Consider the following 23,441-nt stretch of genomic DNA (forward strand, 5'->3'; position numbering starts at 1 on the left):
ATGAGTGTAAGCTAAGGGTGCCGACCTACGCACCATCATCTGGAGCGTTAGTGCAGGTGTCCAGATGGTTTCAATCCTGGCCTTTGTATAAGCACTTCCAAAAAATATAGTGTTCAGCAAAGCAGATCAAGGTTGGTTGCTCATTTGAAAATCATAAATGTTTACGTTAGTAGAGCTCAAAGTCAGATACAATGGCAGGTGCTGAAGATGAGCCGCCCAGTTGTAATTGGTAAGAAATATGGGATGGGTCAAAAAAAGACCAAAATACAAAAGAATCCATGAATTGTTGCTGTTGCAGGACTGAGCCACTGTAGGAAAGTAGGATCTGCTTTTTATGGATACCCCCACTTTTTGCTTGCTGTTACTGTTTTTGACTAGTCTGACTGGGATCCTGCTAATCAGGACCTGTCTGCTTTCTCCTTAAAATGTTATCCATGTACTTGGGTACACTCCAGATTGGATACTGGGGGTACCCTTGTCAGTCCCTAGTATATGGTACACATGCACCCAGGGCATAGGTAGGCCAGAGGCCTCCCATGAGCTGAAGCATGTATTATGCCACCCATGAGAGGCCATGCAAAATGGAACTTCAGGCCTGCCATTGCAGCCTGTGTAAGATGATGCTTGCATCACTTACTTAAGCTATAGGTTTACTATATCTATAGGTCACTACACAAAAAACCTATAAGTCTCCCCATAGCAGGCCTTGACAATCCTGAAAGCAAAAGACTCGCAATTGTTGGACGGAATGCAGAACAAATCAAAACATTCACACCCGGTCTACAGATCTGGGTTGAATCCATTATTCTTTTGCTCATCATGCCACCCCAGTTTAGACCTGGCCATATGCATATCAGTCTTGACCCTGTGCCTCATGGGAACAGTCCAGCCCGAACTGCCAAACCAGGTCCTCCCTGGACCGGAAACAACAACCTATGACCGGTTTCGGGGTTTCACCACTCATCAGCCAGGATAGCTTGATTCCAGTGGCACAGTGAGCCCAGGACCCACGTCTGGGCATACCTGGCGCACTTAGGCAAGAAAGCAAAAGACACACAATTGATGGACGGAATGCACAACAAATCAAAACATTCACCCCAGTCAAGAAACCTGGGTTAAATCCATCATTATTTTGCTCACCATGCCACCCCAGTTTAGACCTGGCCATAAGCAAATCAGTCTTGACCCTGTGCCTCATGGGAACAGTCCAGCCCGAACTGCCAAGCCAGGTCCTCCTTGGACCGGAAACAAGCATACTAGGAACGGTTTCAGGGTTTTACCCCTCATAAGCCACGATAGCTTGATTCCAGTGGCACAGTGAGCCCAGGGCCCACGTCTGGGCATACCTGGCGCAATTAGGGTGAGAAAGCAAAAGACACACGATTGATGGACGGAATGCAGAACAAATCAAAACATTCCCCCTCAGTCAAGAGATGAGGGCTGTTATCCCAAAACTGGTCCCAGGATGCTTGTCTGTGGTCCAGGGAAGACATGGCTTGGCAGATCAGGCTGGACTGTTCCCATGAGGCACAGGGTCAAGACTGATGTGCATTTAGCTGTGTCTGAACTGGGGTGGCGAAGTGAGCTAAAGAACGGTGATGGATTCAACCCAGATCTGTGACTGGGGGTGGGTGTCTGAGAAGTTTCAGCGCTCCGTCCATCATCTCCTTGTGTTTGCTTTGTTCACCCTAAGTTGGAAGGGTATGCCCAGATGTGTGTCCCTTGGCCACTTTGCGACTGGATTCAAGCTAGCCTGGCTGATGAGGGCTTTTAGGCTAAAACCTGTCCCAGGATGCTTGTTTCTTGTACATGGAAGACATGGCTTGGCAGTTCGGGCTGGACTGTTCCCATGAGGCATAGGGTCAAGACTGATTTGCATTTAGCTGTGTCTGAACTGGGGTGGCGAAGTGAGCTAAAGAACGATGATGGATTCAACCCAGATCTGTGACTGAAGGTGAGTGTCTGAGATGAGTGTCTGAAAAGTTTCCGCGGTCCGTCCATCATCTCCTTGTGTTTGCTTTGAAAATCCTGAAGGCAGGGTGCTGGGTTTTACATGAGGGTGCCCCTGTATGAGTAGAGCCCCTCTGCAGCCTTTGGAGACCAATATCCCGGGTTGACGTTGATGCAGCCAGACATATAGGTAGAGGTGTATTATAAGCTCGCAGAAAATGCGATCTCGAAAACGGCTGCAACACAACATGTCTTGTTTGGTATCAAACACATTGGAATCATATCTCTACACTGGTAATCGGTGTGGGAGGTATGATTCCACCCTTCTAAAGCAAGCTTCGTGGGTCCTGGTCTTCCCGGTACCAGCCTTCTTGACCCGGGCAGCTAAAAATGGTTGCTGCCTACCAGAGATGCATTTCTGCCCTCCTGCTGCTGAGCCAAGCTCAAGCAGGGAAAGGCAGAACAATAGGCATCCTGTCACAGGGTGGTGTGACCACATTCCAGACAGGATTTTGTGTATTGGGGCTGGGTGGGTGCACTTCCAAAGTGTCTGAAAGTCCGCATCTGGGGCACACTTGGCTGTAGGACCCTAGATTAGACGTGGACAAGATTCTGATCAAGAAACCACTGAACTGCGACCGTCTGGACACTCTGGACCTCGCTAGACTTGGACTGGGCCTGACTTCGTCACCCTCTCCATCCAAAGCATTGTCTGTGCCTGTGCACCATACAGGCTCTGTGTAGGACCTGTGGAGCATCAAGGACATCTGAAGTATCTCCCTTGGGGTGAAGGAGTCACTCCCCTGCATTCGCATACACGGTAACACAACTGACTGGTCTGCTGATCCTGAGCTCCTGTGAACTCCAAAGACTCCAGCAACACCGGAGGTGGGTTTCAATATCCCTTGAGACTGAGCTGCCCTCTCACTGAGTTTAAGGCCAGTATCCTTCGGGGGGGACCGCATAACCCTAATCCATATGCATTGCATACTTTTGCAATTGCATATGCTTGTTGGTGTTTCCCAACTAAGTGCATTGGGCTATTGATAGCCCTAACCTCTGCGCACATCTCATACAAAGGACTTTGAACTCCTCGCACTCTGTGCCCTGCAAGCTGTTACTTTGTGAAACTGCTAGAGGCCCCCTTGCAACTCTTGTGCCTCCGGCCTGTGGGTCCATTTGAGGGCCAACACTGCTATTCTTGGGCTCCCCATGTTGCTCCAGGCCTGCTGTGACTCCCCTTGTTGTGATGAGTGTCCTGGTCTTTGCTGGGCCAGACCGTGACCTTCCTCGACCTTCTTCAGGGGTTGCGCTGCCAAGGCTTGTTGGTGCTCCCACCGGACACTGACCCCTCAGCACTCGACATCCTTCCTGGCACAGCCCATATCTGGCTCCTGGTAGTCCTCAACATCTCCTGGTCCCCGTGGCTGCAGAGTGCAGGTCTCCCTCTTCAGACCTGAAGCAACCAACATCAGTGGGCTTTCATCTACCGTGCCCCTGGTCACTCCTGAGTGACCCAGACTCTGTCCCCTGGACTCTTTTCTTCTTTCCACCAGTGGCATTTCTTTGAAGACTCCTTCTGAGAACAACAACAGTTTCCAACACCACTTCGACCCTATGCACCCGGCTTCCCTGGGATAGGTAACTCTGGTACTTTGGTATCCACGGGTGGGGTGGCTCTCCAACCTTCTATGTTCTAAAGGGTTTTTTCTTAATCCACTGGGAAGGATCCTTAAACACTAAAACTGCAACTGTGACTCTCCCATTGAAATGTAAGTAGCACGCGGTCGTGTTCTCACACTGTACCATCCTCTGAGGGATCCCTACTTACTCACCTTGGGTGGTTCCTTGAGGTCCCAGCGATTCTACAACCTCTAGACACTGTCTTGACTCGAGTCGTGGTTCTTATACCACTATTTTAGTATACGGTTTGGTCTCCCCCTGGAGCCCACTGTGTATTAGTGCTACTTACAATTGTTTCTGTGCTAAAGTATTGTGTGCTTTGTGTTTATCTGCATTTAGCAGATACCGTGAGGTATTTAAGGTGTGTTATAAAAATAAATACATATTTGTATATACATATTTGTATATATATTTGTATATACTGTGTGGTTCTCCTTTCATTTAACCAATACATTAAGGTTACATTCTGGTAAAACAAGCTGCTTAACATTCCTTCAAGACTAAACCTGAAGGCTGCTCTCCACAGCTACCACCTGGATAGCTTTCTAAAGTTATCTTTGACCTCTTAAATCACCATAAGGGTTGTTTGGACTGGTGAAAGGTGCCTACTTTAATTAGTGGACATCATATACCCAGAGAGTCCGCCTCCCCCCTTTTAAGTCAGAGGCCACCGAAGTCATCTGCGGCGTCCCGCAGGGGTCATCACTCAGCCCCACCCTCTTCAACGTATACATGAGCCCCCTCGCAACCATCGCACGCCAACACAACCTCAACATCATCTCCTACGCTGATGACACTCAGCTGATCCTCTCACTCACCAAAGACCCAACCACCGCCAAAACCAACCTACACGAAGGGATGAAAGAAGTAGCCGAGTGGATGAAGCACAGCCGTCTGAAACTGAACTCGGACAAAACGGAAGTCCTCATCTTAGGCTCATCCCCTTCCGCCGCGGACGACTCTTGGTGGCCAACGGCCCTAGGAAAAGCCCCCACGCCGACGGACCACGCACGGAACCTGGGCATCATCCTGGACTCCTCACTCTCGATGACCAGACAAGCCAACGCCGTCTCATCTTCATGCTTCAACATCCTATGCATGCTCAAAAAAACATTTCACTGGATCCCCACCGAAACAAGAAAAACGGTCACCCACGCACTGGTTACAAGCCGTCTGGACTACGGAAACACCCTTTACGCCGGTTCCACCGCGAAACTACAGAAAAAACTCCAACGCATCCAAAATGCTTCAGCCAGACTCATACTAGACATCCCCCGCACAGACCACATTTCCGCTCACCTGAAAGACCTTCACTGGCTCCCCGTCAACAAGAGAATAACGTTCCGTCTCCTCACCCACGCACACAAAGCCCTATACGAACTTGGACCTGATTGTCTCAACACGCGCCTTTCCTTTTACACCCCCACCCGCCAGCTGCGTTCATCCAACCAAGCCCTCGCCGCTGTTCCGCGCATCCACAAAGCCACCATGGGAGGAAGATCCTTCTCCTACTTAGCGGCCAAGACCTGGAACTCCCTTCCCATCCACCTCCGCCTTACTCAAAACCACCTAGCCTTCAGAAAACAACTTAAAACATGGATATTCGAAAAGTAAACCTCCCCCCCCCTTCCTCAAGCGCCTTGAGACCCTATGGGTATGTAGTGCGCTATATAAATTCTAACTTGACTTAACTTGACTTGACATATACCAGGCCAACTTCTCACTGCCACCAATTCTGTGGCACTCGTTTAGTATTAGGCATTGAAAAGTATTACAACATTTTAGAGTTTGCAGTTGATTCTGATTACTACGTGTGGCATTGTGTAAAGATTATATTCACCACCCTGACAATCTGCTGCGTTTCAAATGTGAAATAAACATGACAAACGCACAAGGAAAAGACCTGGGGGATGATCAGCAGATGTTGTGTTAACAGTGGGTCTATTGTGGGGAAGAATGTCCCAGGCTATAGCAGTAGGAGCAGTTATACACAGTCCACTTGTTCTCTTAAAGTCTCAAAGTTCTGGCAATTCAAGGAACTTTCTGGTCTTGGAGTATTTCCTAAAAAGCACTGGATGAGGTCCAGTATCTTTTGTCCCTCTTGTTCACTTCAGACATCGTTTACATCAATATGGACCAGAGTTATGAAAGGATTCTGTGGTCACAAACCCTGTGATTTGCAAAATCACAGGGTTTGTGACCGCAAAAAGACAAGACATTTCCTACTTTACCACACACCTCTTGTGATTATGAAAAGCCTTTCTGAATTGCAAAGGGATTTTATGTGTTATTCCAAATCAAAGTTAGGAGGGGCATGAAAGAGGCACCCCCTCCTATTTGCAGTTCACAGTGAGATGTACTAAAGTTCTGTGTCCACAACTGCAAGTTACAACCATTAAAAAGTTACCAACTCCAAAAAAGAAGCCCCAACTGATTCACAAAGGGAAACTATCCCTGTTATGTGATCTTAAGGAGGCCAGTGGCTGCTCCCCTCAATAATTTCTCAACAAACTCTCTATGGCATTACATCAGTGGGTGAGCACCCACTACTTTAGTGCGCATAGGTTCCGATGAGTCTTGTGAGTGGAGGGATGGGCATGCTGATATTAAGAGTCTACCAACCCTCCAAAGATGTTACCTTAAAAGCCTGTACCTGCATGTGCACCAGTCTCATATCCAACCATATTTCTTTTTGAATGCAGAATGTTATGAGATCTTCCATTCCCCGAACCTGGCCCAAACCCAAATACTCGTATTCAAAATGCTCCTTATTTCGTGTCAGGCATACATTATGTGTGAATCCCACCATTCGTTCTTTCTCTTTCAACTGTTTTGCAGTGGACTTGTTGTCTCCTAGCTTGTACATCTTGCAGGGAAGTGCATTGATCTCAACCCAGTAATAGAAAGGAAGCTCATGTCTACCTATGGAAAGACTGAGTTCTGCGATTCATCCTATTACTCCCTTTAGAGATGAGACCCGTTAGTGTAAACAGAATACAGGGCTTTGGCCCATCGGTATCTATTGGTCTGCTTTACTTTGCATTATCATTGCTTCATCATTGGTCTGCTTTACTTTGTGAAATGGGCGACATAAGTCACCTTCCCACTTCTCCCGTAGGGAACTCCTGGCTTGATTCTAGTGCTTGAGATGCGCTCTATAAAGCCATCAACAAGGTGAGTACTGTCCCACAAAGTATAAAGTGCTTGAGTCAACACATTGGTAGGGGGTTCCAAGTCATGCACCTTAAACAGGATTCTCTGCAATCGTCTAATTTGTGTGTAAGTGAGGAAGTGACCGGAAGGGATCTTAAACTAAGCCCTCAAATGTTTACAATAGATCTGAGGCGGTGATAATACCCTGCTGTGCCTACAATTCCAGATGTGATAGAGGAACATTATTGGTAGTGGCCGGTAGCTCAGAGAGGGATCACAGAATCATAAGTAGATCTATGCCTATTAGGTGCTTGTGTATGCGAAAGGCAGTACAGCAGGGTGGATACCAGCGGGAGGGAGGAAACAGAGCAAGTGGATTTTAGAGGCAGTACCAGTGTCCCTTATATTGGTCTATCGCAGAAAGGGAGTGACCCATCAGCCACCGAGCAGGTTACTGGATTTATGCTAATAGGTAATGCTGTTCAAAGTCTGGGAGTCCCAGGTCACCAGCCTCCACAGGGAGTTTAAGGGTAGACAGTGCAACATCCTCAGTCTACTCCTGAATTCTGACAAATAAGAGCTTTTTTAAAGAGCTAAGCAGAGATAATTCCGTCATTTGTCACTTGCTGACTGGAGATTTTCACTCAGCATAGTTTGTTTAATCCTAGGGACCACTAACCTTCCTCCGCCTGAGACCTCAATAATCTGATCAAAATATAGGATTACGGTCTGATTTTCCCATTTTCCAAGTAATTTTGGCAAATGATCTTGAAGATCCAAATAAGGGCACAAAATCTAACCAATGTGCAGTCAGGAGCCGGTGGAGTCTCCAGAACATGGGACTCATAACAATTGAGCCCAAACATCATCTGAGCTGAATAATTCTGAATCTTTTGTAAGCAATCCTAGAATTTCTTAGGAACGCCTTAAATGATGGTGCTACAGTAATCAGGTATAGAGCCTGTTATGCTCCTGGCTGTTTGAGCTCTATTTTCTTCCTTCAGGAATGGAAGCGGAAATACTAGCAACAGGATTTAGTCAACTCTTTAACAGGTCCCTCCACTGTTAGCAATCCATCAAAAATACCATCAATACAAGTTTTGGTTCTTTGAAGGTCTTGTAGTCACCCAAGGTCCAATGATTAGGTAATTCATTCAGCTTCATTATGAATGCTTCGGAGCCCATCCCTGGTCAGTCTCACTGGTATTTATTCTGAGCCAGCTTCCATGCATCCACTCACTAGTCTACTCCACTATCAGACCAGGCTTGAACATGGAGATAGTGATCTCCAATCTGGGTGAGAATCAGATGACTGTCATCTATGTACACATGGAAAGTTACCATGTGCTTTCAGTGATAATGAGATTGCTTCATAAAGATAGTAAAAAACATGGGAGGATCCTGTGCCACACGCCAATTTAACAAGTGCTGTACAACCATTTTTGGCAAATGTGTCATTCTATGTAGAAGGAACAACTGGAACCATTTTAGAGATGCTCAGGTCAATGGTATTAAATGCAGTTCAGAGGTAAAAAAGCATCACAACTATGATCTTGAGCAACCTCTCTCGCACATACATGTGGGTTTAATCAGTACTGCGAGAAGGTATTAAGTCTGATTCCAAATGGCCATGTGCTTCCAAATGTGTTTTTAGCTGTTTCTTGCCTGCTTTTTTTTAATTAAACCTTTTTGTTAGCAGATTCATCTTGTAATCAAGGAAATCCCATATCATTCACAGTAAAACTAATCACTCTCCGGGCCCTAACAAACCAAGCTCAGTGGGCACCAACAACCACAATGAGAGTAGAAGTCCCTTGCATTCAAGATATTCCTTCCCTAGAGTAGAGATAAAGGCTTAATAGAGCCAAAGGACTGATAAGGACAGAGGAGGGGCAATGAAATTGTAATAGTAAAATGATTGACCCTATCCTTCCCCAACCTGGGCACGCATTGCCCACGACCTGCAACCCAAAGAGGTGCATAAATGCCCATATTCTACAGGTATATAACAGGTCAATCGCAAAAAAAGTCTAAAAGTGCCACACGCGATGACCCTCCAGGCATCTCAGAAAGACTCTTGCAAAGCCGCCTCAGAAAACAACAGTGGCAAAGCCAATAGGTCTCGCCTATGCAAGAGCTTTTGGCTGTGCCAATGTGTTTTAGCCATGCCGTACCCCAAAGTGGCAGGTGTTCAGTATGGCTGGGGTTCAGTATGGCTGGTGTTCAGTATGGCTAAAAATTTGTGATGTAAAAATTTCTGATGTAGATTAGAGTTACGTGGAGTTTCATAGAGTGAAATGGCGAAGAATGGAGTAGAGTGTCGTAGACTAAGACTATACCAAATGGTTCCTTTCTAGATGGAACATGAAATGGGCCAATAATATCCAAATCTAGTTTCTGCCATGGAGCTTCTGGCCATTGAACAGGTTGAGGTTCAGGAACTAATGCTCTAGCAGTTTTGTCACTTGATGAAGTTTAATTACAAGCTCTTACCCGATGTCCAATAAAAGTATCTATTCTTGGCCACCAAAGATTCACCCTGACACGTCTTCTAGTACTTAAAATGCACATGTTTCCCTCATGAGCAATATCTACTACGAGATCCCTTGAATTAAAAGGCGGTATACATTTGTCGCATCTAACAACTATGTCATTTTCCACAGCCAATTCTTCTCGACTTTATAATAACCCAATACATTTCCCTAAATCTTCCTTTCCTCTAGCCAACGATTCTTAACACATCCATTGACTTGATTCAATTCAGAATCCTTCCTCATCTCCTTTTCCTATCTTGCTTCCTGTATTGTTAGAGGTTCCATAGCCACACTCTGATAACATGTAAGGTAAAAGCCACTTCACAATGATCACCATCACTACCCATTAGTTCATCATCTCACAAATGTAGCCTGGACATACAATCTGCATGCACATTACTTTTCCTAAGCACATATTCAACATGATACTGAAAATTCTACAGCCTAGAAGCCAATCTAGCCAACCTTGCTGACATAGTACGACCACCACCAGGCGCCATCACATGGACTAAAGGTTTATAATATGTCTTTATCATGAACTTGGTATCCCACAAGAACGTTCTGAAATGCTCTCCTCCACACACACACCCCAACAACTCCCTTTCAATTATAGAGTAAATCTTTTCAGCATCACGTAAAGCTATTGAGGCATATGCTACTATCCACTCCTTCTCACAATCTCTTTGCATCAAAACACCACCCAAACCACAATTACTGGAATCCACCATAACCAGGGATTATTTGCCTATAACAAAAGGTTTGAGACAAGGGTGGCTCAATTATAAATGATTTCAATGCCTTGAAATCAGCTGTCATGCTGTCACACCATTCAAATTTGGCATTTTTTTAACAAAGGTCTAAAAGGATTTACTCCGGAGGCATATTTAGGAATACATTTTGCATAAAATTCTGTTAAACCCAGCCATGCAACACGTTGTTCTACAATTAGAAGTAGCTGTGTTCATGATATTCTCCACATGAGTACGCTTTGGTTTAATTCCAACCCCACTAATGAGATGTCTGAGGTACTCCACTTCATGTCTTTTATATCTACATTTCTCAGGACGTAGAGTAAGACCCTTAGAAGATAATGCTGCCAAACAATTACCTAAATTGACATTATGTTCTTCTGCACTCTGACCAAAAATGAGATTATCATCTTGGAAAGCTATTTCTCCATCTATACCTTCCACTGTTTCTTTCATAAGTCTTTGGAAGACAGATGCAGCAGTTGCTAGTCCAAATGGCATACAATAAAATCTATGCAAACACTCTGGACTACCCCACACCAAAGGTTGTACGATTCTTTGATTCATCTTCTTATTTGACTTGATGGTACACACTAGCCAAGTGTAAAGTTAAAAACATCTCAGCACCAGCTGACATGGTGACCATCTCGTGCAGATTGGGGAGGGGGAATCCACTCAGATAGCACCATTTAGATGGCATAAATCAATACATAATCTCACTTTGCCAGAAGGTTTCCCCGAAATTACCGCTGGAGAAACCCATGGGGATGACTCCACAGGCTCTATAATGCCTTTCTTGCACATATCCTGTAGCAGGTCCTTAAGTTTTACCCTATATGTTATGGCTACATTCCCAACTCTATGATGTGTTGGAATAGCACCCTCACATAACCTGATGCGGTGTTTGAAACCTTGGTATTCTCCTAATTTGTTACTAAACACTTCAGGAAACCTTCTTTGTAATACCTGTATGACATCATCTGATTGCGCACTTCCAAGTCCTCCCCCTAAGGCTTTGCCAGAATTGCCTACAATCTATACAGGAGGGTCAGCTCTGAGATCCGGTTTAATGCCCAACTCCTTTTGGTGATACCATCCCAACTAAGATTGACCATTTCTCGCCATATATACTTTCCCACAAGTATGCCTTCCTGTAAAAACAAGATTTGCCCCAAAATAACCCACTAAATCAATCTTATGACCAGTGTAACTCCAAGGTGCTGTATCAGGAGGTGACAAAATGTTGTTAGGCCATTTTTCTTTTACAATAGCATATGATATGATTGTATACCATGCAGAAAAATCCACTAAAATAGTATAGTAAGGCTTTCCCCATTATTAGCAACAGTTCACGATGGAAAGTTCTCCTTACTTTTACTATCACTTACATTTAATACAGTGTTACGATCTTGATCATAAGTATCATAATCACATTGTATGTCATCACATTTTTGTGCAAGATTAACTTTCTTGGGCAACGATCTGCACACTTTGTTGAAATTACCTTTCTTGTTACACTTAGAATTTGTTTATAAAACATTGGACATCGTTTAAAATTACCTAAATATGAACCACTGCCACATCTATAGCAATAAAAAAGTTATCTGCCACTCAGATTGTGTGTCATTTCTTTGCAAGACATTCTTCCTATTCTTACCAGCACTTGACTTTGTTAGTACATGGACATCGTGTCTGGTTTGTCTCTTATTTCTTGCACACTTTTTTCAGAATGTTCAATGGCTTTTGCAATATCATTAGTGGCATTAACAGACATATCCGTAGTAGTCAACAATCTCTCCTGTATCTTTTTGTTATTGGTTCTCATAAGAATTTGATCCCTTAAAACGTGTTCAGAAGTGATATGCTCAATATCAAACGGCACTGCCAATGATCTAAGTGCTGATACATACTCTTCTATGGACACAATATCATGTTGTTTTCTAGAATAAAATGTAAACCTTTCCATTACTATATTGGTTTTCTTACCATTTCTTATACATAACTGTTTAGATGCATACTGAAACACTTCAAGATTTCCTGGAGATATTAAAAGGGGTAAATTCTTTCAAACCTATGCCCCCCAAACAATATTACAAAAGCGCTAGTTTTCTGTCCGCACCACAGTCATTCCCTTTCAATAGTTTCACATAACCTGAAAGAATGCCTCCTGTGTTTCCCAATCCATAGGTGGCTGCCCAGGAGTTGTAAGAACGGAAGAAGGTGAACAATTCCTGACATTATTTAAACTGACAATACGAGTATTAAAATGGAAAATAATGAAAGTAGACACCGTTGTCATATGTTACATGGAGGTGTGTGCATCACCGTAAAATAGGATGGACAATAACGATCACAAATCCTGCCGGGATGAAAATATTGCTGAAAAAGTTATACTGTGCCTAAAGAGAAGCCAACAGTACCAATATGGTGACAATGCTGAAAATACCTAGTTTACAATGGGCGTAGCATTCTGAAGATAGTAAAGCCACTCTGAAGGCCGGTACTCTGAATGTCAGGTCAAGGTAATGCGCAGGAGCAAATTGCTGCAACAAAGTGCCCAGATACCGGCAATACAAGGAACTGCCAGGCACGCTAATACGAACGGAGCCACAGCACTGCACTTGAACCAATCTGCACTCGACATCTAGGGAGCACAGGAGTTAATACGCACTCAAAACTCCAGGAGGAGCTTTCAACGCTGAACCGGAAAAAGACAGGGGCCTGTATGCACTCAGGGAGGAGCCTTACATGCTGATCCAGAAAAACAAAGGGGGCAATACGCACTCTGCACCAGCAATCCAGCACAAGTCTAATCCGGAAACAGCAGTGCCGCTACGTCATCCAAACAGCCCAATCCAGAAATAATAATAATCCTTCACAATGTAATAAAGTTGATTTGTGCCGGCGCGTTGCCAATGTAGGAAAAGTTTCCTCAGACACATCCATGAAATAATAACAACAAAGACAAGAAGGAATCCAGCAAGCTTCATTTTTTTAGTACAATCTCTCATGTCCAGGTACATAACGAATGCCAACAATGGTATCCCCTTCATCTACATCTCTCCCGCACACCATTTCATACCACGCTCACACCCTTTTGTAAAAACATCAACCAACCACCCGTAAGACGAGCGCGTATCGCCCCAGATACGCGCTCAACATTAACTCAGTTAAATAATAACAAACCGTAGACAAAGCGCAACCTAGTGTCACGCTCATGTGCATTTTACAACCAGAACCTGAGCTCATTACAACCATTGCACTCCTGATATATGCAACAGTAAGTCACTTCGCCAAGATGGTGTTTACAGGACCAGTCCCTGAGATCATAGGAGATCGGCTCCCCTCCACATGGAGAATTTGATCCCCACAACTTGATCCTTCACTCACTGCCTCTCTGTAGGCTCCTGGTTACACCGCAGGACAACAGGCAGTTGGGGCACTGCAGCTTTCATTCACCAGTGGAAGGCCGGAGGGCACTCTTGTTCACTGAATCAGTCATCACTTGGAACAAAAAATTGGGATCTTCACCTACCCCCCGCATATGTTCACACCTGATATAGTTCCCTAGGGCCCAGGGGCAGACAGCGAATCTGCTGATCAGGGGTGCACACCATAGCGCTCAGAGAATGCAGCCATCTTGGAGCCCAGTTGGCCCTGTCCTTCTGGTGACCACCTTTCAAAGACCTTGATAAAAATAATATTTTCCATAACAGGGACAGCACTACTGTTCCCAGCATCATGCATTCATATGAATGTATGTATGTAAGCTGAATGACTGTGATATGTCTGACTGAGTGTTGATGTGTTTGTAATTCTATTGCGCTGTGTCCAATTAGCTTTTTATATGTGTGTAAAATTTTGATTGAAATGATTCATTTGTCATATTTTTCAATTTATCTTGAATAAATAGCTATTAATTAGCCTGGCCCAGTTTGGAATAGTTTTTCTTCTCTGGTTGTCATTTGATGTTTGAGATTTAATTTTCCGTTTTGGCATATCTTTTTGTTATGTAGTTCTTAGTGCTCAGCCTTACTGATTAGAGCCAGCTAATTTTTAGGTCTCGTGACCTATCAATGCGCATGCGCATTGAGAGAAGCGAGACTATAGGGCTTTAAACAAAGTTTAACTAACTGTGGCGATTTGGTGCTGTGCCCGTGCGCTTTTACGTCAATGCGCAAGCGCATTGACCTAAAATGCGCGTGCACATCACCAAATCGCCGTCTGTTCCCTCAGCCGCACTCCTCCCACACCTTTGAAGTGAAGCTTAGCTTCACTTCAAAGGCCCCGGCTGCTTTCACACCCTCTCCCCGATCCGCCCCCTCCCCTGCCCGCCGTGTCGCATTTCTCCTCCCCCCCCCTCCCCACAGCAATGCCCTCCGTCACTCTGCCCCCTCCCCTGCCTGCATTTTACAGACTTCCTGGAGGAGGGAGAGAAACATTTGCTGCTTTAGGCTACCAGCTTTGAGGGACTGGTATACAGAACATTGTACACCCAGTATGCCAAAGTTTTCGGTGGTAAACGTGATTCGTCCTATATTAATATTTTAGGACAAGCTACACAGAGATTTTAAGAGTAAAGAAGGCGGTTGCTTAAATAATCCATACAAAAGGCTTTACGATCTCCAGTTACAGCTTGCAATGCCGTGCTGCATAGCTTTGTACTGAATCACAGGCCCGTTGCATGTGCAGACCCATCCTTCTAGATAAACACACTTTCGAGCTGGGATCTCTATTTGTAATGTGCCTTTCACGCACTCAGCTGGCCAGAATTGCTGCGCAAACAGCCTTTCATTGTCAGAGTAAACTTTGAGGAAAATTACTCTCCACCAGTAGGAATACTATACAGATAAATGCCTCTAAATGGCGAATAAAAATTAAACTGGCTAATGTCGCTGAGCTGTTACCACTGCGCCATTCCGTGTTTCTTTCTTTTTTTTTTTATTACTTTTACTCATGCTTAGATTGGAATTTCTGAAACCGGAGCATGACTTCAGCATTTCACTTCCTTCCAGAGATGATTTTTTTTTTCCATCAGCCTACACTCCTGTGCCTCGCGATTGTGACTCCAGCAGGAAATGGGAGGCAGAAAAAAAGCAGCTTTTTAACTTTGTTGAAACAATGAAAATGTACTTCGAAGTTCCTTTATTTTAGTTCATATTCGTAGCCGCGGGAGCGCTTTGCACGAACCGTATACTTACGCTCAGATGGCGGTTGAAAGCATGTGCGTCTAAAAATAAAACTGCTTACCTGGTGATTGGTTACCTTACTTCCTGTTTGCACGTGACTGGATAGGTAATCCTGGTAGTGGGATTTTTCAACTGGCCCCCTATGGTATCTGAACTTGCAATCAAATATGATGGCTATGGTTTAGTAAACTATACATTTACGGAACGCTTTATTTGTATCCTTTCTTGGGCCGTGTCCCCCCCCCCCCCCCCCCCCATTCCGCTGGAATGTCCAGTACTCTGGGGGCTCGGCGATCAAAGTAGACCTGGCGTAATATTTCATGTTAATGATTTACTGCACTTAAATGAATATCTAATTAGCAGTTTTTAGAAGTTGTATGATACCCCTCATCAAGGCCAGCACTTTTAAACATATAAATAGTATTCAATGTAGTCTGTTTAATAACATACTTTGCAGCTAAATTTCCTGGGTCTGCACATTATTCCTACACTTGTACAACCGACTTATCAAGATGAGACGTTGGTGAGTACCTCCTAAAACGTATTTATATTAATGTAGATTTTATTTTAAATATATATATTTGTACTGATTTACCTTGTAACATTACATTTGTGTTGGTTACAGTGCATAGGCTCTCAGTACTTAGATCATGACACCATACCTAAATGATGTAACTCACAGACCACGAAGATACAATGTTACTCACAGATGACCCGGGTAATAAATGAAAATACATTTGGACTGCTAAAGGTCACATTTCGCTACCTACATAATATTAGTGGCACTCTCCAATATTCCCCATACGTGGCTAATAAAACTGTGGCAGCTTGTAATATTGCAACCAGAAGGAGCCTTCTCATACAGGCTTATGTTGATACTTCTGACAAGGAAGAGGAATTCCAACACACAATACATTTCAGGATGCCACAACCACACCCACCACCACTACATCCACCACCACATCCACCACAACCACCACCCCATCCACCACCACCATCACCACATCCACCACCACATCCACCATCACCTCCACATCCACCATGACATTCACCGCCACATCCACCACCAACACATCCACCACCACCACATCCACCACCACTTCCACCACTACCGCATCCACCACCACCACCGCATCCACCACCACCACCGCATCCACCACCACCCCCACCACCACTACATCCACCACCACATCCACCACAACCACCACCCCATCCACCACTACATCCACCACCACATCCACCACAACCACCACCCCATCCACCACCACCGCATCCACCACCACCGCATCCACCACCACATCCACCGCATCCACCACCACATCCACCGCATCCACCACCACCGCATCCACCACCACATCCACCATCACCACCATATCCACCATCACATCCACCACCACATCCACCATCACCTCCACAACCACCACCACCACCACCACATCCACCACCACTTCCACCACCACCGCATCCACCACCACCACATCCACCACCACTTCCACCACCACCGCATCCACCACCACCACATCCACCGCATCCACCGCATCCACCACCACATCCACCACCGCATCCACATACACCACTTCCACCGCATCCACCACTTCAACCGCATCCACCACCACCACATCCACCACTTCCACCTCATCCACCACCTCATCCACCACCTCATCCACCACCTCATCCACCTCCGCATCCACCACCACCACCACATCCACCATACCCACCACCATCACTTCCACCACCACATTCACCACCACTTTCACCACATCCACAACCACCACCACCACATCCACCACCACTTTCACCACATCCACAACCACCACCACATCACCACATCCACCACCACCACATCGACCACATCCACCACCACATCCACCCCCACATCCACCATGACCACCACCACCACATCTACCACCACATCCACCACCACCATATCCCCCAGATCCACCACATCTATATGTGTGTGGCTCTGTGTGTGTTTAGGTGCAAATGCAATGTTCTTGGATTTTTGTCAAAATAAAATACACTGAACATAATCTTCACAAAAGTTATTTACAAACATTTAAGCTATTGGCATTATAAATTACAATAACTTTTATTTAAGTATTAATTATTTACAAAATTAAAAGCCATTGTTATTTGTAATATCAAGACATATAAGTCACGTACATACAACACACATTGCATTACAAATGCTATAGGTGTCACATTTGCAAAAGTTAAAACTATTGACATTGTTACTGACAAAGCTATTAATTTTGCTACTTTCAAAACCAGCACATAAATAAAAAAAGTGTAATTTACAATACCAATAGCTCAAACTTTCCTAATGCGAGACCTATTGCATTTCCAATGCTTGTTGTTACTTGCTATTAACATAAGGCATGCCGCAAGCATAAAAGCACGACCTGTGCTTTCACAATCACTAATATATATTAGTAAGTAATATATATTAGTGATTGTGAAACGAGTGCTTTCACAATCACTATTAGATATTAGTGATTGTGAAAGCAAACGTCGTGCTTCTGGGTTTGCTGCATGCCTTTTGTTAATCTAGCGCAGCAGATTGAGTTCCATTTTTTTAAAGTTTTCATGTTAATTGCAGCCCGTGTGTATTAGCATGTCGGGCGCGGCAATTAACAGAAAACTTTCAAAAAGGCACGCAGTCTGCTGCACCCTACTACCAAAAGGTATTCAGCAAACCTAAAAGGACGACGTGTGCTTTCACAATCACTAATATATGTTAGTGAGTGTGAAAGCACACGTAGTGTTTAGGGACTTGCTGCATGCCTCAGACCAGTCACAAATATCTGCATTTCTCTTCCGATATGTGTCACATTTTTGTTTTTTGCAGTTTTATATTTCTCCAACTGAAGTGATTTGCTTAGGATCACAGGATGATGAGCCATGCTGAGCCCCGAACCAGGTTCCCCAAGTCCAAAGTAGCAACTCTTAGCCCTTACGCTGCATCCTCTTCACAATCACTGCTGCGATCCGAAGAATAACCCAAGCGCAAACCCCTAATCCCTCTCCCCCTGTTTCCCCTAGCCTGAACAGAAGGGTTAAAGGAGTGCCTCAGATAGAGGGCGGGTCATTCCATATACTGGACTTAAGTGTGGCGGTTCCTGTGATTATGTGACGCTATTGTACAGATGGGTCATGGATATTCGAATTAAGTACGTCATATATTAGTCAGAAATACCCTGTGACGGATGTATGACGTTACAACGCATACTTTTACCACGCCTACCATTACCACGCATTTTTTACAACGCAGGATCCATTACAACGCATACCATTACAACGCATGTATTTACAACGCAGGTACCTTTACAACACATACCATTACAATGTAAGTATTGGTAAGTATATAATATTTTTTTAAATGTAATTTAATTAAAATTAATATAATGTAATTTAATTTAATTTAATTGATTTAATTTAATTTAATTAATGTAATTTAATTTAATTTAATCAATTTAATTTAATGTAATTTAAATTTAATTATATTTACTTTTTACCCTGTACCCCTTTACCCAAAAACCCAAAACTGACCCTGAACCCTAAAAATACCCCTTTACCCAAAAACCCAAAACTGACCCTAAACCCTAAAAATACCCCTTTACCCAAAAACCCAAAACTGACCCTGAACCCTAAAAATACCCCTTTACCCAAAAACCCAAAACTGACCCTAAACCCTAAAAATACCCCTTTACCCAAAAACCCAAAACTGACCCTGAACCCTAAAAATACCCCTGTACCCCAAAAACCCAAAACTAACCCTGAACCCTAAAAATACCCCTGTACCCCAAAAACTGAAAACTGACCCTGAACCCTAAAAATACCCCTTTACCCAAAAACTGAAAACTGACCCTGAACCCTAAAAATACCCCTTTACCCAAAAACCCAAACTTATAATATTTTTAATAAAATGATATACTTACCAATACTTACGTTGTAATGGTATGCGTTGTAAAGGTACCTGCGTTGTAAATACATGCGTTGTAATGGTATGCGTTGTAATGGATCCTGCGTTGTAAAAAATGTGTGGTAATGGTAGGTCGTTGTAAAAGTTGCGTTGTAAAGGTTGTATACCCCCTGTGACTTACAAGAGGCATCCGCTCAGTGGGCAGCCTTCATCCAGGGGTCTATCGCCGAGTATGACACCCCAATACCATGGCACATCTATGGGCATACAAAATACATGACATTCGAACATGTACTTACAACACAACACTAAAGTTTGACCCTTTGGTGACATTTTATTTCAATTGGCACAAACCGGTCCTGCCAATGTAAGTGAATGCATTTCACGAATGACCCCCTTTATGTGCACTGTTGGCCCCTCTCTTAAAAAGGTACTACTATAGCAGGAGAGACATTTCCTACATTAGCACACAATTCAGTTTATGCACCATAAAAACCCGTTCTTAATTGATATATAGTGCTCCTTTTGATTATGTTGAAAGTACTGTGTGCAGACAAACATCATAAAAAATGATGACCAAGTTTATCCAGTACAGGGCTTACTTAGCAATGTGGGACTAGTAGTATTGTAAACCAGGACCACAAATCCCAGAATGCAAGGGATACATCTATCAGCACTACCCGTGACACAAGTAGCTGGGAATTGTGGAAGGTATGCTCATGCCTCCACCTTCCCAGATGTGAACTGGGCCTCTCCTCCTCTAGGTCTGCACCAACGTTATGTTTCTACAACAAGGGGGGTTCTCAGCCCCTCTCCCTGGCTTGCATTTTACACCTCCAATATGAGACTGGCCCAGATTGTTCTCAGGGGCAGAACTTGTAGCTTCTTTTCTATGATCAGTCTCTACCCCAATGTTGACTGAGTGTTTTTAGGGTTGGACTCTTTGCGATTTGCCCACCACTCAAATTAATTTCATATTTCCCTATACTAATTCCTCACTAATCCTTTTTGGGTTCCAGAGTAGCGTGCTACTCACAATCAAGCAGGAATCCCCGTGTCAGAACCCCTGTCACTGCATCCCTACGTGCGGTCCGGTTCTTGACGCACATAGCCTTGGCTGCAGCGCATAAAGACCTTACACTGCCGCACACAGAGGAAAAAAATTAGAGGGAACATTGGACAGCACTGTGCTTGAGTTCCTTCATCACAGAAGTCGGGCCAGAGACTAGTGAGCACTGAGTGGCAATCAAGCCACAATAATCTCCCCAATACCCCCATAACATCTGCGCCATTGTTTCTTCACCTCAAAAGAATGAATAACCTTAAAGTCCCACGCGCCTACTTGACACAGAACCTAGAAGACGACAAAAGATATATTTAACAAGACAGCCTAACATAAAATAATAGAACATGCCATAATAAAACAGCTTATCATCTGTATCATCTATTGATATAATATGTAAAATTGATAGCAATTTAAACAAGCATTTACAATGCAATAGGTCTCGCAATGACATTGTTTTGAGCTATTGGTATTAAAACTGTTATGCTTTTTTTTTCCCTTCGAGAAGCATTCATCAAGTAATGGCAATGTAAATAACAATGTCTTTTACCCCCTGTTGACCCCCCACAAAGCTCCTCATTGTGTGCCCGTCATAAAAAGGATTATCTGACAATCGCATCTTAAACATTTTGCAACAATTCTATAGTTTCACCGCGGTTCTAAATTAAATTGTAAAATAAAATGTATATTATCATAATATTAGCACATTAAATGAATTAAAAAAAGATGTTATTCTTATATTTCTCAGATTGCTTTGAATATTTTTGTCCAGTCCACTATTTTCCTCCGAGATATAACCCTGACACATTGGTTGGGTTGGCACACACGAAGGTGGGGATGGGGGCTGAAACCCTTTGAGGCGAATGGGTGTTGCACACCTTGACAGTACAGTAAAAAGGTAAAATTCCAACATTTCTAAACGTATGCAAACACCATTTCCCCTCTACTAGGTTCTCCATACGATGTATAGCACACTACCTTTTAAATCAAATAGACATGCTCTGACAAACTGGGGAACCTTCTCGCTCTTTCGACCCACTTCATGAGGGTGGCATTCCCACACGATGCAACTGAGAGGCCGGAACAGACCAGACTCTGCGCCTGCACCACCAGCAGTCATCTGACTGAATCTGGCCGGCCTACACTGCCTCTAATATCGATTATGGCCGCTAGTGATGGAGGAAGCCGGCGAATGGGGCCTGAGAGAAACCCGCAGGCAGCCACCCACCCACCCCCAGTAGCAAGACATCACAGGAGCTGGGCAGCCCAGGGTTCTGAAGAACAGGCCGGGCTGCCCTCAGCGCCGGGAGATAGACATGTGCACCAAGGAGGGCTCAGAGAGGTAGAAAGCTCTGACCAGATCGGGCCACGGGGCCCGCCACGCAGAAGGTGAGACAACGAGCCGGCCCCCGCTACACCAAGAAATTCATGTGTGTGGCCTCCTTCCAGACAGCACCAACGGCGTAGTTGGTACAGCGGGTGGGGATGTTGTTAGTGTAGCGGTGGCACGGGGGTTGCTCAGTTTCGACCTCAGAAGGATAAAAAGGAGGAGGCAGCTTTAACTAAGGTCGAACTCTTAACCTTTACATCACATGTCAGCCTCAAGGGTTTATCTCGCTGCTCTAAAGAAACGACCAACAACACCAAATGAGCTGATCTATGCGTTGAGTGCCACTACATTTGGCAATATTAAAATATAATGCTTATAGTGCCTCGAAACGGGGAAAACAAACCCCCTTGTGGATTCAGAAGGTCGGAGAGATGCCGAGGCATCCTCAATCCATTTACAACGGGTAGGTTCTGGAGATGGCGCAGAAACAGAGCGGGGCTGTGAGAACGCTTGTGGAGCCACCGAGCACAAGCCTGGAGGGCTATAGGGAAAACCTATGAAACAACAAACAGATAGGAGGACAGGGCAGAAGAAAAGATAGCTATAGGGTCAATGAAATCTGGATTGTTGAGGAACGACAGGACGAAAGTGTGGGGATGGGGGGGCATTAGGAAACCTCCAGTGATCAGACCAACCAATAGGTGAGAAAGAAGTGGGCAGGGCAGATGTCCAAGGAAATGGACAGAGCCACAGACAGGATGACTGGAGATAACAAGTAACATCGCGGTCTGTCGCCTTCGGGAGGGGGCCCCTCGATGCAGGTGGCTGTTGTTTTGTTCACTAACTCTCACTTTTGAACAAAGGTGATCTAGGGAATTTCTAGCGAGGCCAGAATGTTCTTTGTTAACGTCCTGTCTCCTTTTGGGCTGGCCCATCCGGACTGGATCCTTTGCTTCATGGCTTGTTTAAATAACAAGCCTACTTTATATAAGAAATTGCTTCACGACACCCGTAAAGGAAACGATCCAGTCTGGATGGGCCGTTCCAAAAGGCAAACGGGTGGTAACAAAGAAGCCTCATTTTCAATGGGAGGCCACCATTTACCATAAACGATGATGCCATCCAATGAAAATTAGGGGCGGGGCTTCAAGACCCCTTCCGAAACCCCCTTGCTCACAATAGGTCTCGCAGAGCGAGCAGCGTTATGCTGCAACGCTACGAGAGACCTAAAAAGGACCATATCTATTTATTGTGCTTTTGTTGCTTTTAAAATAAGGAATGGCACAAACTAGTTTCGCAAGCAGAACATATTGCGTAAATATATTGCAAAGAAATTAGTGTATTGATTGTGCATTCTCAGTAAGCAATGTAGTAAACTGCATTTTTCTCTCACTTAGGTCTTTGTTACGAGTTTGGAGGTATTTACCGTGAGTGGTGTTTCCTCCCCAGTCTACGTTCCATACTTCTGGATAGTTGACAATGTAGTAAAACCAAATATGCTTCCACTTTGCAATGTGCAGATCCCGGAATGTGCAGTAGTTTCCTTGCACAAATTATGGCAGGTTTTACCTGTCGAAATTTGTTTCCCGAAAAAGGGTTTATTTTGCACACCAGCAAGCCAACATTTTAAAACTTGTGGCAAATTCCACAGGATTCGAAAAGTCGTTTTTTGAAAAGTAAAAAAAAAGTGATTGTTTACCCTTGGAAGTGAAGAACATTGTGTTAATTTGTAAGGCGTCCTCAAATCACAAGCCTTGGGTATGCTTGTTTACAATATACACTTTATTCTAATGCATTGTCATCAGGAAAATACTGTGCATCGATTCTTTTATAGTACTGCAGACAAAGAAGGTGTGCAGGGCTAAGTT

At 44.3% G+C, this 23,441-nt stretch overlaps 1 protein-coding gene across 1 annotated transcript in view; it reads left to right on the top strand.

Moving 5' to 3' along the window:
* The window catches only part of SNTB1 (syntrophin beta 1), a 625,304-nt gene that overhangs the window by 332,186 nt on the left and 269,677 nt on the right, over window positions 1–23,441 (top strand). The gene's annotated exons all lie outside the window — the stretch shown is intronic.

The sequence above is a fragment of the Lissotriton helveticus genome, chromosome 4_1, assembly GCF_964261635.1.
Source record: "Lissotriton helveticus chromosome 4_1, aLisHel1.1, whole genome shotgun sequence".
Lineage (NCBI taxonomy): Eukaryota > Metazoa > Chordata > Amphibia > Caudata > Salamandridae > Lissotriton > Lissotriton helveticus.